This window comes from Rhinolophus sinicus, linkage group LG01 (genome assembly GCF_036562045.2).
Source record: "Rhinolophus sinicus isolate RSC01 linkage group LG01, ASM3656204v1, whole genome shotgun sequence".
NCBI lineage: Eukaryota > Metazoa > Chordata > Mammalia > Chiroptera > Rhinolophidae > Rhinolophus > Rhinolophus sinicus.
The window spans coordinates 89342093-89354008 of record NC_133751.1 but is presented as its reverse complement, the minus strand read 5'-3'; the positions used below and the strand labels follow the sequence as shown (position 1 = coordinate 89354008).

Here is an 11916-nt window from a genome sequence, read left to right as displayed (position 1 = left end):
AAATAAAGCAAGGTACTTGAATATCTCTATCTACTCTATCCATTGATTTATTTCTATAGGTTGCTATAGATAAATAGTAGATAGATGAGTTCTTATATTCAACACAGTTGAATTTGTTTCTTCAATAATGAAAAATTGAATTCTCATTTAATTACCTAAAATATATTTATTTATTAAAACAAGTATACAAATAAAATCATTTTAGAATTGTAACCCATACGTCTCTGAGAAAAAATTACTAAATATAATTTATAGTGAATATTATGTGTATACACTTCCTTTTGTCCATAGTTTTTATTATCCTGCCAAAATACTACTTTTCAAAGTTATGTAAGTTAGTTTGTTCATCCCAACCTTCTTCAGTGTAGTTATTAATTTGAAATATAAAGTTCATTTGTAAGTATTTATATTCTACTTTGATTTCCCCTATGTATAGACTGAATTGTACCCTCTGCTCCCCCAAAATCAATAGGTTGAAGCCTAACCCCCTATATGCCTGTATTTGGAATAGGGCTTTTATGGAGTTAATTAGGTTAAATGAGATCATAAGGGTGGAGTTCCAAACCAATAGGACTGGTGTCTTTCTAAGAAGAGGAAGAGATATCAGAAGTGTTGTTACCCAGAGAAAAAGGCCATGTGGGGTCACATCAAAAAGGTGGCTCACTAACTCCAAGGGGAGAGGCCTCAGGAGAAACTGAGCAGAGTAAACTTGGAAAGAAAAATGAATAAATCCTTGGGTTTTAAAATGATATTGTAATTGAGTTTATATTTAATTAGCTACAAGTGAAGACCCCATACTCCAAAATAATTAAAATCAACCTGACTGGCTTTTTGAATGGAAAGGAAAGAAAAAAAAAAGCTAGAAAATGTATGAACTTGGGCCTCTACTGTTACATGCAAAAGAAAACATGGCTGATTTCATTTTGTTTTCCTAGAATTCAAGAAAGAATAAATAAAACAGAGATTGATTCCATAAGAAATTTGGCATCTATAAAAAAGCAAAATGAAGACAAAGATAAGAATAAGAGGGGGAAAAAAAGCAGAGCAGAAAAACTGAGCAGTCTATAAGTCTAAGAGGATGCTTATCTAGATCACCTTATCCTAGAAGAAGAATTCCCATCAGGAGAGAGAGCGAGAGAGAGAGGCAGGACAGTCACTGTCCATTTGCTCTTCACCAAATTAAGAGCTGGGCAATCCTCTACTTTCTGAAATGAAGAAGACTGCAGACCTCCAAAACCTGCAGTGAAAGTAAAAGAAACTTCAGTGTGAGAGGTTACCTCTACAACTGAGATCCTGAAAGTTGTCAAACCTGAACCTGTATCAGAGTCCAGAGCACCTTCTCTGCAGGAAAAAAAGGGGAAAAAACGTTCCAAAAAAGAAAAGAACAAGAAGACTAGCTCAGTCACGTTCCAAATGACTTCTACCTCTATTATCATAATCTGCCCACCCAGCACCATAGATCCTGGTCAAGATCATGGCCATGCATGAGGTAGCCGAGCCGAAGAGGGTGGCCATTCCTCAAGGGACAACTCCACCAAAGACATATGTGTCCTCCACCAAGGCATAACAGGAGTAGATCTCCAGTGAGACAAAAACAGTGCTCATCAGCATCCTTGTCTGGAAGTAGCTCAGCATCCTCACCTCCTTCCAGGTCACCATCTGGTGAACATGCAGCTCTCCTGCAGAAACTACCAGGTTACCTCCTTCAGCAAGTCGCCCTAGGAAGTACTGACAATCACCTCCAGCAAATCCCTCACCAACTACTTGCCATTCCTCAGCAGTGTCTAGTCCAGTCCAAGCATACAAGAAAAAGAAGTGTTTCTGTCTCTCCAGAGAGAACTTCAGGTAAAATGACAAAACCTAAAGGCCCTGAGAAAAGACAGTTGCCTTCACTAGCACCCAAACCCAGAAAGCTAGAGTTATGTAAACTGGAAAAAGAGAAAGTGGTAAAATGCGAGCAGCAGATTCAGTACATCAGAGAGGCCAATACAGCTAAGAAAACCAGCAGTCTTTATCTGACTCTTGCTTCTCTCCCCAACAACTTGCGAATCCTGAGGTCTGTGTAAATTGTAATGAAATAGGCAGGCTGTGGACACAGTCCCCTTCCCGGGATGCCAGAAAGACACTTTCCTCACTGGAAATAGATAAGCAGTTGCCCTCACAGCCCCTTAGAGGACCACCTGTTTTTCTTCCTCGTCTCTCATCCCCCCTTCTCCACTGACACACTGGCACTGTCCCCAAGAGACACTCTTCTGGAACACAGAGAAGATAGTCTCCTTCTCCACCTCAAAGACCGCCCCTCAATCCTGCTCCTACCGATAGGCGAAGGGATCACCATCTGTACCACAGAAACACAGGGGCTCCCATTCTCCACCTCTCAAAGAAGCTTCACAGTCACCAAAAGACACTTGCCTTCATAATCATCAATGTTTAAGAAAGAGTCTTCGTCTTTGAGCCGATTTACCCAAGAGGCCCATCAGCACATCCAAACAAATGGCATTTGTCCTCACCACCCCCTGGAGCTCCTCAGACCACCTTAAGTACCCCTCATTCCTTCTTCCCCGCTAACCGTCCTCCCCTACCTCCAATCCTAAGAGGAGTAGCAGCAGCTACAAGCCACAGAGAAGGCAGTTAGCATCTCCAAGTCCTAGGGCCAGGGCCCCGGAACTCAAAAGACAAAACAAGGCAGCCTCAGCAGCTCCCATGTCTGTAAAGACAGCCTCATCCTCCAGAAATGTCTCAGGATCCCCAGATCACAGCAGCTTCTATCCCTGTCCAGTAGGTCACCTAGTAGCACAAGAAAGGACAAGGAGGTAAAGACTGTGGCTGCTCCTGTGGCCGTTACTGTAGCCACTGCAGCCACTGCTGGTCCTATAGCCACACCAGCACTGGAAGGACTAGAGGCAGAAGCACAAGCATAAGGGGAGACTGACAGTGAAGCTAAGGATAACTTTGATGACTTAGAAAAACACCTGTGAGAAAAGTCACTAAGATCAACATGGAAAGCTGACTGATTCCCCACCGATAGAAATGTTTGGTATGATGTAAATTTTATTTGATTTGTACTCGTACACCACGGATTTACGTTGCAAAAAGTCCTCACAGTATATTAGTGGTGTTCCTTCATTGACAGCTGACAAATCCATTTAGAGTGAAATATTTTTGCCAAGAGTTTATTTTCTTTAAAAAGGATTTGAATATGGTTCTAATGCCCATTTAAGTCAAGATGCTGCTGACCCTTTCATGGTTTGTAAGCTTGCCCAGAAATTTGATCATTGTTTGGCAAAAGGGGAAAAATAAAATTTGAAGGCCACTTACTTTATTCATTTGAAAAACTTTGTTTAGGACAGTAACTGTTCAGCCAAAAGAGAAGCCAAATGGCATAAAACAGACCAGAGATGAGGGTGGTGGTAAGGGACGTGGCCAGGAATCCACTCAGAAAAGCTGGTAATTATTGACATGAAATTGGCAAGGGAAAGAGAAAGGAGATTCATGCAAGAGGAAGAATTCCAAAAATGTTGAAATGGTGAAGGGAGAGAACTCCCTGAAAATCCTAGAGAATGTCAGAGGTTGGGTAGACATCAATCCTTTGTAGAGGGCAGGGGAGAACCCCCACTCAGCAGCAAACTCTGGAGATTCAGGGCTGGGATTAGGTATTGGGGCTCCCCAGAGAGCATCACAGGAAGGCGTGACACCACTCTCCAAGGCACACAAAACAGTTCCAGGACTGCTAGGCGTTGGTGCCACATGTGTCATTAAGCCATTCCCAGAAGAGGTTTTCATCTTTCTTTAGCACCAGAAACTGGCAGCTGGGAGCCAGAAGTAGCCATTACAGAAGCTGGAGCTGCCAATTAATTCTGATCAAGGGGACAACCGCCCCAAAGCACTGAGACTTCGTGGCAGAGCCCATGGGGGAAAAGCCAGGAGGGAGCCTGGGCAGGATTGGTAAAGTCCTGGGCAAGAAACTGGAGGAAAGGGGCTTTAACAAGGACTGTGTGGTCCAAAGAAATTTGACTAACAAACAAAATGAACACAACAATGAAAAAAATTATGAATGAATATTTTAATGCCACAGTCTTTATTGTTTATTTATATAAGTAGTCAATATATAACAGCTATACTATACAACCTTTTCCAGAAAATAGGAGAGGAAAACATACTTCCTGATTTTAAGATATCAGCATTTTTTTTTTAATTTTATAAGAATTTATTTGAGCCAACTGATGATAAATGCCAGGGAACAAGATCTCAAATGCTCTCAACACCGGCATTATTTGAATAACAAAATAAGAGAATGTTATTATCAGAAATGAAATTACAGACCAATACCCTCATAAACATACCACATCTGAGTACGATATTTTCTTTAATGAAAGGTTTTTAACTATGAATTCAGTTTATTTGAAAATTATATGGCTATTAATTATAAGTTTTTTCTTGAGTGATTGGCATTGATGTTAATATGTATTTTAAAAATTACTAATTACTGCATTTCTTTTCAAAAAGACTATTATAATTCACTCTTTCAAAAGCAATATATGAGAATTTTGTTTTCCCTACAATGCTAAGGAAGTAATAGTAATCACAAATTTTAGCATTTACTAAACTGATATTATTAAAAGCATGATCTTATTATTTTAATTTATAATAACGTGACTAGCTATGACTAGGTAATACTTGTGGCTACTTACAGTTATTACTATTTTGAACTTACTGTGTTACAACTTGCTTAAATATACAGAGGGTGCCAAAAAAATGTATGCACATTTTAAGCAAGGAAAAGACTGTATTAAAATTGTAATACTCAATATATACTGATAACAACAGATGAATACATGCCACGTTTGACTTCTGAAATTACAAGAGGTGCTCAAAGTGGTTACCAGCAGCATAATTTTAATACAATTTTTTTCCTTTCTTAAAATGTGTATACATTTTTTTGGCACACTTTGTACATCTTTGCACAATTTTCTATTCTGCATATTTACATTGTCAATGAGACATAACTCATGGGCTTTATTTCCCTGTAGTATATATGTGTACGTGTGTTGGTGTGTGTGCATACACGTGCCTGTGTATGTTTAGATCTGAGGAAGTTGTAAATTATGATATGTAAATCTCATTGAGCAGGAATCAGTTTATAGACTGACTCTGGCCCAAACATCTTATTTTTATACATATAGTTTACTGAAATACAGCCACATAAATTGCTTCATGTATTATCTATAGCCTATTTTTACTACAACAGAGACTGCATGGACCCAAACACCAATCAGGTCCTCAACTGACCCCTGACATAGACTATAGGTAATAGGATTTAGAACTGGAGAGAAATAAAACATACCTTTCATTTCATGTTTACAAATAAAGAGACAGAATTAAACTATGGAATAATTGGCCTAATAAAACGTATCTAGCTATTGTAACACAAGATGAGAACTTTAGACTTTTGGTTTTCACTTTCATTATTTCTGTATCTGTAGCTATTTTTCAAAATCTGCAAATATGGCCATTTACTGTACAACCTTTAAAGAAAACCAACCTTTGGTAAAAGAATGACTCAGCAGATTGCACATATTTTACCATAACAGGATCTTGCCTAAATCAAAAATGGTAAATTTAAAAGATGATTAAATTGAAAATGGTACATATGTATGTACACACACACACACACACAAGTATAATGAATATGAATATCTGCTATAATAATTATTAATTTAAGAGTAGAATGACTATCTAAAAACACTAATTTTGGGGAAGGTAAATATTTTTCCACTATAGTGTTTGACAATGCTTAAAATTGTTTTTCAAATGTAACTCACATAGCATAGATAAAGAATTAAAGATAACAATGACAACAGATATTTTAATAAAGATTAGCATAGCTAAACACTGTTAGAAAGTGACATCACCCTTTGTCTTTATTGTCCTTCAAGGATTCTACCACTAATTATTTTGTTTCCCATGGTGAACTTTGTATGATAAGCAGTTTTTAGTTACCTTATTTTACTTAAGATAATTGAATATATGTATTAGTTTGCTAGGGTTATCATAGCAAATACCACAAACTGGTGACTTAAGCAACATAAATTTATTTTCTCACAGTTCTGGAAGCTAGAGGTCCAAGATCAAGAAGTCATTAGGATTGATTCATTCTGAGGCTTCTCTCCTTGGCTTGTAGATGACCATCTTACCCTTTTGTTTTTTATATAGTCTTTCCTCCATGTATGTGCATGCTTGTGTCCAAATTCACTCTTCTTGTAAGGACACCAGTTATATTGTGTTAGGGCCCACCCATATCACCGTAGAGCCCAATCATTTTACTCTAGTCATATCTTTAAAGACCCTATCTCTAAATAATCACATTCTGAGATACTAGGGATTAAGACTTCAACATATAAATTTGAGATGGGCGCAATGTTGCCTGTAACAGTATAATACCCTTATCGTGCCACATTATTCAGTGACATATTGGGACTATTTAAACTGTGTATTCATGAGATTGGGAAGTCTATGTTAATGAAATATGTAAAAAATTGAAGAACAATGCAGTATTTACCCAGGACATCTATAATAGAGAAACGATAGTTTAGTTTTTTAGAAGTTAGTATTTTTTTTTTTCCTAGCCTGTGAAGCAGGTATCTGTACCTTTGCATAACAAAGCTGTTCAAGGAAAGAAGTGATACTAAATTGTGGAGCTAGTAGTACATTCTCAACAGAAAAAATTAAGATGCTGGTTTTCTGCAAGTTGATGCTTGATTCAAACATAAAGTTCATTTAGACATAATAAATCTTTACATGATATGTAATATAAGAAAAAATATAACTGAAGGGTCATTTCATAGATCTGAACATTAGGATATGTAGAAAAATAATTGCATCTATAAAAAATTAAGAAGAATCTAGATGAGCAAGTTGAGACCTACATGTGCAATTAAAGTGTGCATTCTAAGTCCTGTTTACAGTAAAGTGAACTATTGGACAGAATTTTTTAAATTTTTTGGTCTGGTAAATGATCCCTAAAATGATCATTGGATTTGAGCTTGCCAGTTCTAAGAGGATCAGTTTCTTCTGGATGACTTTTTTTTCTTCTCATTTCAAATTTTGTCTTACTGTTTTTTTCACAGGTTAAAGCTACCATGATCAAAATTTGTCACTAAAATCCACACAGAAAAGAAAAATATAGTAATCATATTTACTAATATGAAAAGATAACTATTTCATTTGTCTGAGGTTACCTATAAATATCATTTTAGATGTATAGTGATTTGCATACAATGGTTGTTCTAGTTCCTAGTTTCTATCAGTATCTTCTCAGTTGCCCTGTTAGTTTTCAATCAGTCACCAACTTTCTTGATTTTGTTATGGTTTACCCTCATAAAGTTTTTTCCATGAAGGCAATATAGATCCAATAATAATTATTATTAATAATAATAATATTAAAACAGCATTTAAATTTTTCATGGCAGTAACTATTTCTATATTTAAATCATAAAGGCTTTCCATAAGATTTTCAAATGAGACATTTGACAGTTATAATCATCCAAAAATAAAATTAGATTCACCATACAAAACTATCAATATCTCTGGTAAATACCCTCTGTGACACACCTGAAAAGTCGATGTAACTACATTTTGAGGACTCCTGTCGAGTTCCCGCAAAAGATTTCTAATTATCATGGCTAACCATTTTTATTTTATAAACTGAGAGACAAAGGGGGGTAACTGACTTATTTGTATACAAATAGTATACAAATAGAATAGTAGGAAAAAAAGATTAATTCACAGGAACTGGACATCCTTTACATTTTTGTTGCATAGCAACAAACAACCTTTTAAATCACTATCCTAAAACACATATCTTAACATTGTTACTTTGAAGTGATATTGGCATTATCTCAACAATAGAAAAGTATTTTGTTATGTACAAAATGAACATGCATGTTTGTTTTGAGCCAAAGTTCACTTATATAGAATTTCTGAGGTTCAACCAAATTTTATATTAAGTTTTTGAAAATAGCTTATCCAATTTTTAAATTTAATTTAAATAGAAGGACCCAAAACTATTCAAATATATAAAAAAAAAATGTTTTTATAATGGTGTTGTATACAATACAACTTTGACTTGTATTTATTTTTTTGGCTGATTGCTATTATAAGCCTTTATTTCATAGCAAATGAATTAAAAATGAAATGTTCATAAAGGATTCTCCTTAATGATACTCCTTATATATCTTCATAGCTATGGTTACTGATTAGGTTTATTTAAAAAAAAAAAAAGCTTAAATTCCTGCAGCTATCTATAGCATTCAGAATCTTTGTTTTCATATGAAAAAGCATGTCTGAGTAGAGACAATAATGTTTTCAAATTTTATGATTGCTGTGAGCATTTGCTCCTACTGAGGATCAACTGCCTTGAGCTGCAAAGAAATCCCACCTTCTGCTAATTCTCCTGCAAAGAAAATCAAAAATGGCAGAAGAGATTTTTGTAGTTCCTAGGATAACTCGTAAAGACTTTAACTGCTTGAAAATCCATCCCATATAGGACAGCATATGAAAATGCCAGAAAGAGAAACATAACCAATTAAACAAAGAAAGCCAATTGCCAAACACAGTTCAAAATGAAAAGTAATAGAGACCAGAAGTCATGAAAATGAGAGTGAAGAAAAGTTTGATAATCTTATTTCCAAATTAAATAAATATCTTCAATTATATAATATGATATGGTTTATATATATCAGATTGAAACACATTTTAGTAAACACAAATTTTCATATAATATTTTCCTGATTTAGCTTTCAAAGTTAATTTAGAACTTAACTGCACAATACATCCTTTAAGAATTACTATTTCATGACAACAGTAATTTACATAATTTTTAAAAAGCAAGTTTCTGTATATATATATATAACTCTCAATAATCTAATATGCATACCTGAATGCACAGAGAATGTCTACATAATTATCACTAAAATACTAACGATAACAATGTAATTTTAACTTTTATATTTGTATTTTTGCGAATGGATGTTTCTTTTATCATATTGATGTTTTCACAAAAGAAATTTAAAAACTTATTACCTAATGTTACTTAAATATAGATCTCCACCATGATATATTTCTAAACTTCAGACACATAAACTCTTCTTTATATTCGATATTTATGTTGACAAATATACTGGGCATTTCAATCTTAACACTGCAAAACAGAGCTCTTGACTTCGACCATCGAACTTGGGTTTTCCACAATATTCCCCATCTCAGTAAGTAGCAACTTCAATCTCCTAGTTTCTCAAGAGCAATATCTTATAGTCATTCTTGACTCCTCTTTTTAGGACCCATTCTCCCCCCACCCCCACCACCCGAAATTCAACTGTTGAAAAAAATCTTTCTAACTTTAAGTTAGAAATATATACAAAATCACTACTTTTCCCAAACTATACTGCTGGCATCTTAGTGTAAACACTGCTACCTCTTGCCTAAATGTCCTAACTAGTCTCCATATTCTAACCCTTGTTCTTTTATCGTCTATAGCCAACAATGCAGGCAAAGAAAAACTTTTAAAATATACGGCAGTTTTTGGACATTTTTGTTTAGAATCATCTGAAATGGTTTCTAATGTTTATCAGCATAAAATTCCAAATCCTATCATAGCGCTGCAGAGGTCACCTGATGTCCATTTTTGCCACTTTTAGTCTTTCTTTAATAATAGAAGTCTGATTTTATTTGAAGTTTTACTGTGTTATCCCCAACATTTCATTCCCTATCCTGCCTTACAAAGAGAGGTAATTTAGAGGCCTAAAAGATATAAGCAAAAATATTTATGGTAGTTTCAGGAATGTACCTAAAATAGTAGAAGGTTCAGCTGGCACTCTTAGTTTTTCCTCATTCGAGTTTTCTGGAATGAGTCTGTTGTTTAAACTTGGCAGCTATCTTATAAAGATAGGCACCATGCTTTGTAGATGGTATAGAAGATAGCCAGAATGACAATGAATGTTTAAGATGAATGATTAAGGAAGAAATGGAGCCATCATAACAGCCCAGGACCTCTTGCTATGTAATAAAGTTAAAAAAAAAAAAAAAAAACAGCAAAAAACATATATATATGGCAGCTGGTTAGCTCAGTTGGTTAGAATGCGGTGCTCTTAACAACAAGGTTGCCAGTTTGATCCCTGCGTGGGTCCCTGTGGGCTGCATACTCCACAACTAGATTGAAACAACTACTTGATTTGGAGCTGACAGGTCCTGGAAACACACACATACACACACACACACACACACACACACACACACACACTTGAAAAATGAATTGAGTTGCTATTGAGTTTTCTATGACATGTGGCTGAACCAGTCCCTGATGGACACACATGGTCTTCAAAGCCGTTTTACCATAATGCCTGGAATAATACGCCTGTATTAGTTTGCTAGGGCTACTGTAACAAACTACCACAAACTGGGTAGCTTAAAACAACAGAAACTTATTCTCACAAGTTCTGGCATTTGAAAGAAAAATCAAGGTGGCCAGTGTCCTTCTTCCTCCAAGACTTTGAGTAGAATCCTTCATTGTCACTTTGTAGCTGAGGATGGTAGATAGCAATCTCTAACATGCCTTGATTTGCAGCTACATCAGTCCAATTTTTGTTTCCCTCATTACACCGCCATCTTTCTATTGTCTTCCCTTTAGGAATGTCTGTGTCTGACCAAATTACCCATATGTATAAGGACACCATTCACACTGATTAGGACTCACCCGAAGAACTTCATCTAAACTTAATTATCTGCAAAGACCCCATTTCCAAACAAGGTTGCTTCACAGAATCTGAGCATGAGGACATCAGTATTTCTTTTGGAAGTCACAATTCAATCCATGGCTCTATCTCTTGTAATATTTTTACTTGATCTTCACACTAATACAGTATAATGGCATTCTTGGTTGAATATCCTCAGTGTGTTGTTTGCCTTGGAACCTGTGATGGGTTGAATGATGGCCCCCCACAAGATAATAACTACCCCTAATTCTTGGAACCTATGAATGTGACATTTGGAGAAAAAAAAAAGTGTCTTTGTAGATGCAATGAAATTAAGGATCTCCAAGGAAAGATAATCCTGGGTTATCTGGGTGGGTCCCAAAGCCAATGAAAGTGTCCCTATCAGAGACACAGGAGGAGAAAACAGAAAGAAAAGGCAACATAAATGTGGAGGAAAGAGATTAAAGTCATGGGGTAAGGAGGCAATGAATGCCTGGTGCCACCAGGATCTGGAAGGGGCAAAGAATCCTCCATTTGTGCTTCCAGAGCAAGTGTGGCCCTCTGAATTCTGACCACTAAAATTAGGAGACAATAAATTTCTGTTGTTTTAAGTCATCCAGTTTGTAAGAACTTGTTACAGCAGCCTCGGGAAACTAATACAGAACATTTGTATTAGCTCTTTCTTTTTCCTAGAACAAATTTTTCTTACAACTCTGCTATATATTTTGCTGCCTAAATACATTCAGGTGTCAGGTCTCATAAGTGCTTTTTTTTCACCCTAGTTTTTATCAACTGACACATTCGGCATATCTGTGTTACTTTGTGTGTCTTTCTCTCAATAAAATGAAAGAATCATGAGAGCTAAGACTTCATTATTTTCCCCTCTGGGAATATGTCTATATCAGAGTAGGAACATAATAAATATTTGATTGACCTGATGTATCTAATTAGGAACAAATAAGTATTGATTAAACTAATGAACAAAACTCAAAACAATAAACTGACCTTTACATTTTATGCTTTTAGTCTTATTTTAATCACTAGAAAAGATAAGTAATGAGTCTCATAATTACATCTCAATTTATCCTTATGGTGTTAGGGAATAACATCATCAGTAATGTGAAATGGTTAGGGAGGTAAGATTACTACGACTTACTTATATATTTTC

The 11916-nt window shown here is 35.6% G+C and overlaps 2 pseudogenes; both read left to right on the top strand.

Annotated features, from left to right (window-relative positions):
* Positions 1 to 732: 732 nt before the first annotated feature.
* On the top strand, positions 733 to 1488 carry LOC109447569 (uncharacterized; annotated as a pseudogene).
* Positions 1489 to 1544: 56 nt separating this feature from the next.
* LOC141566976 (uncharacterized) lies at positions 1545 to 2221 on the top strand (annotated as a pseudogene).
* The last annotated feature ends 9695 nt before the right edge of the window (positions 2222 to 11916 follow it).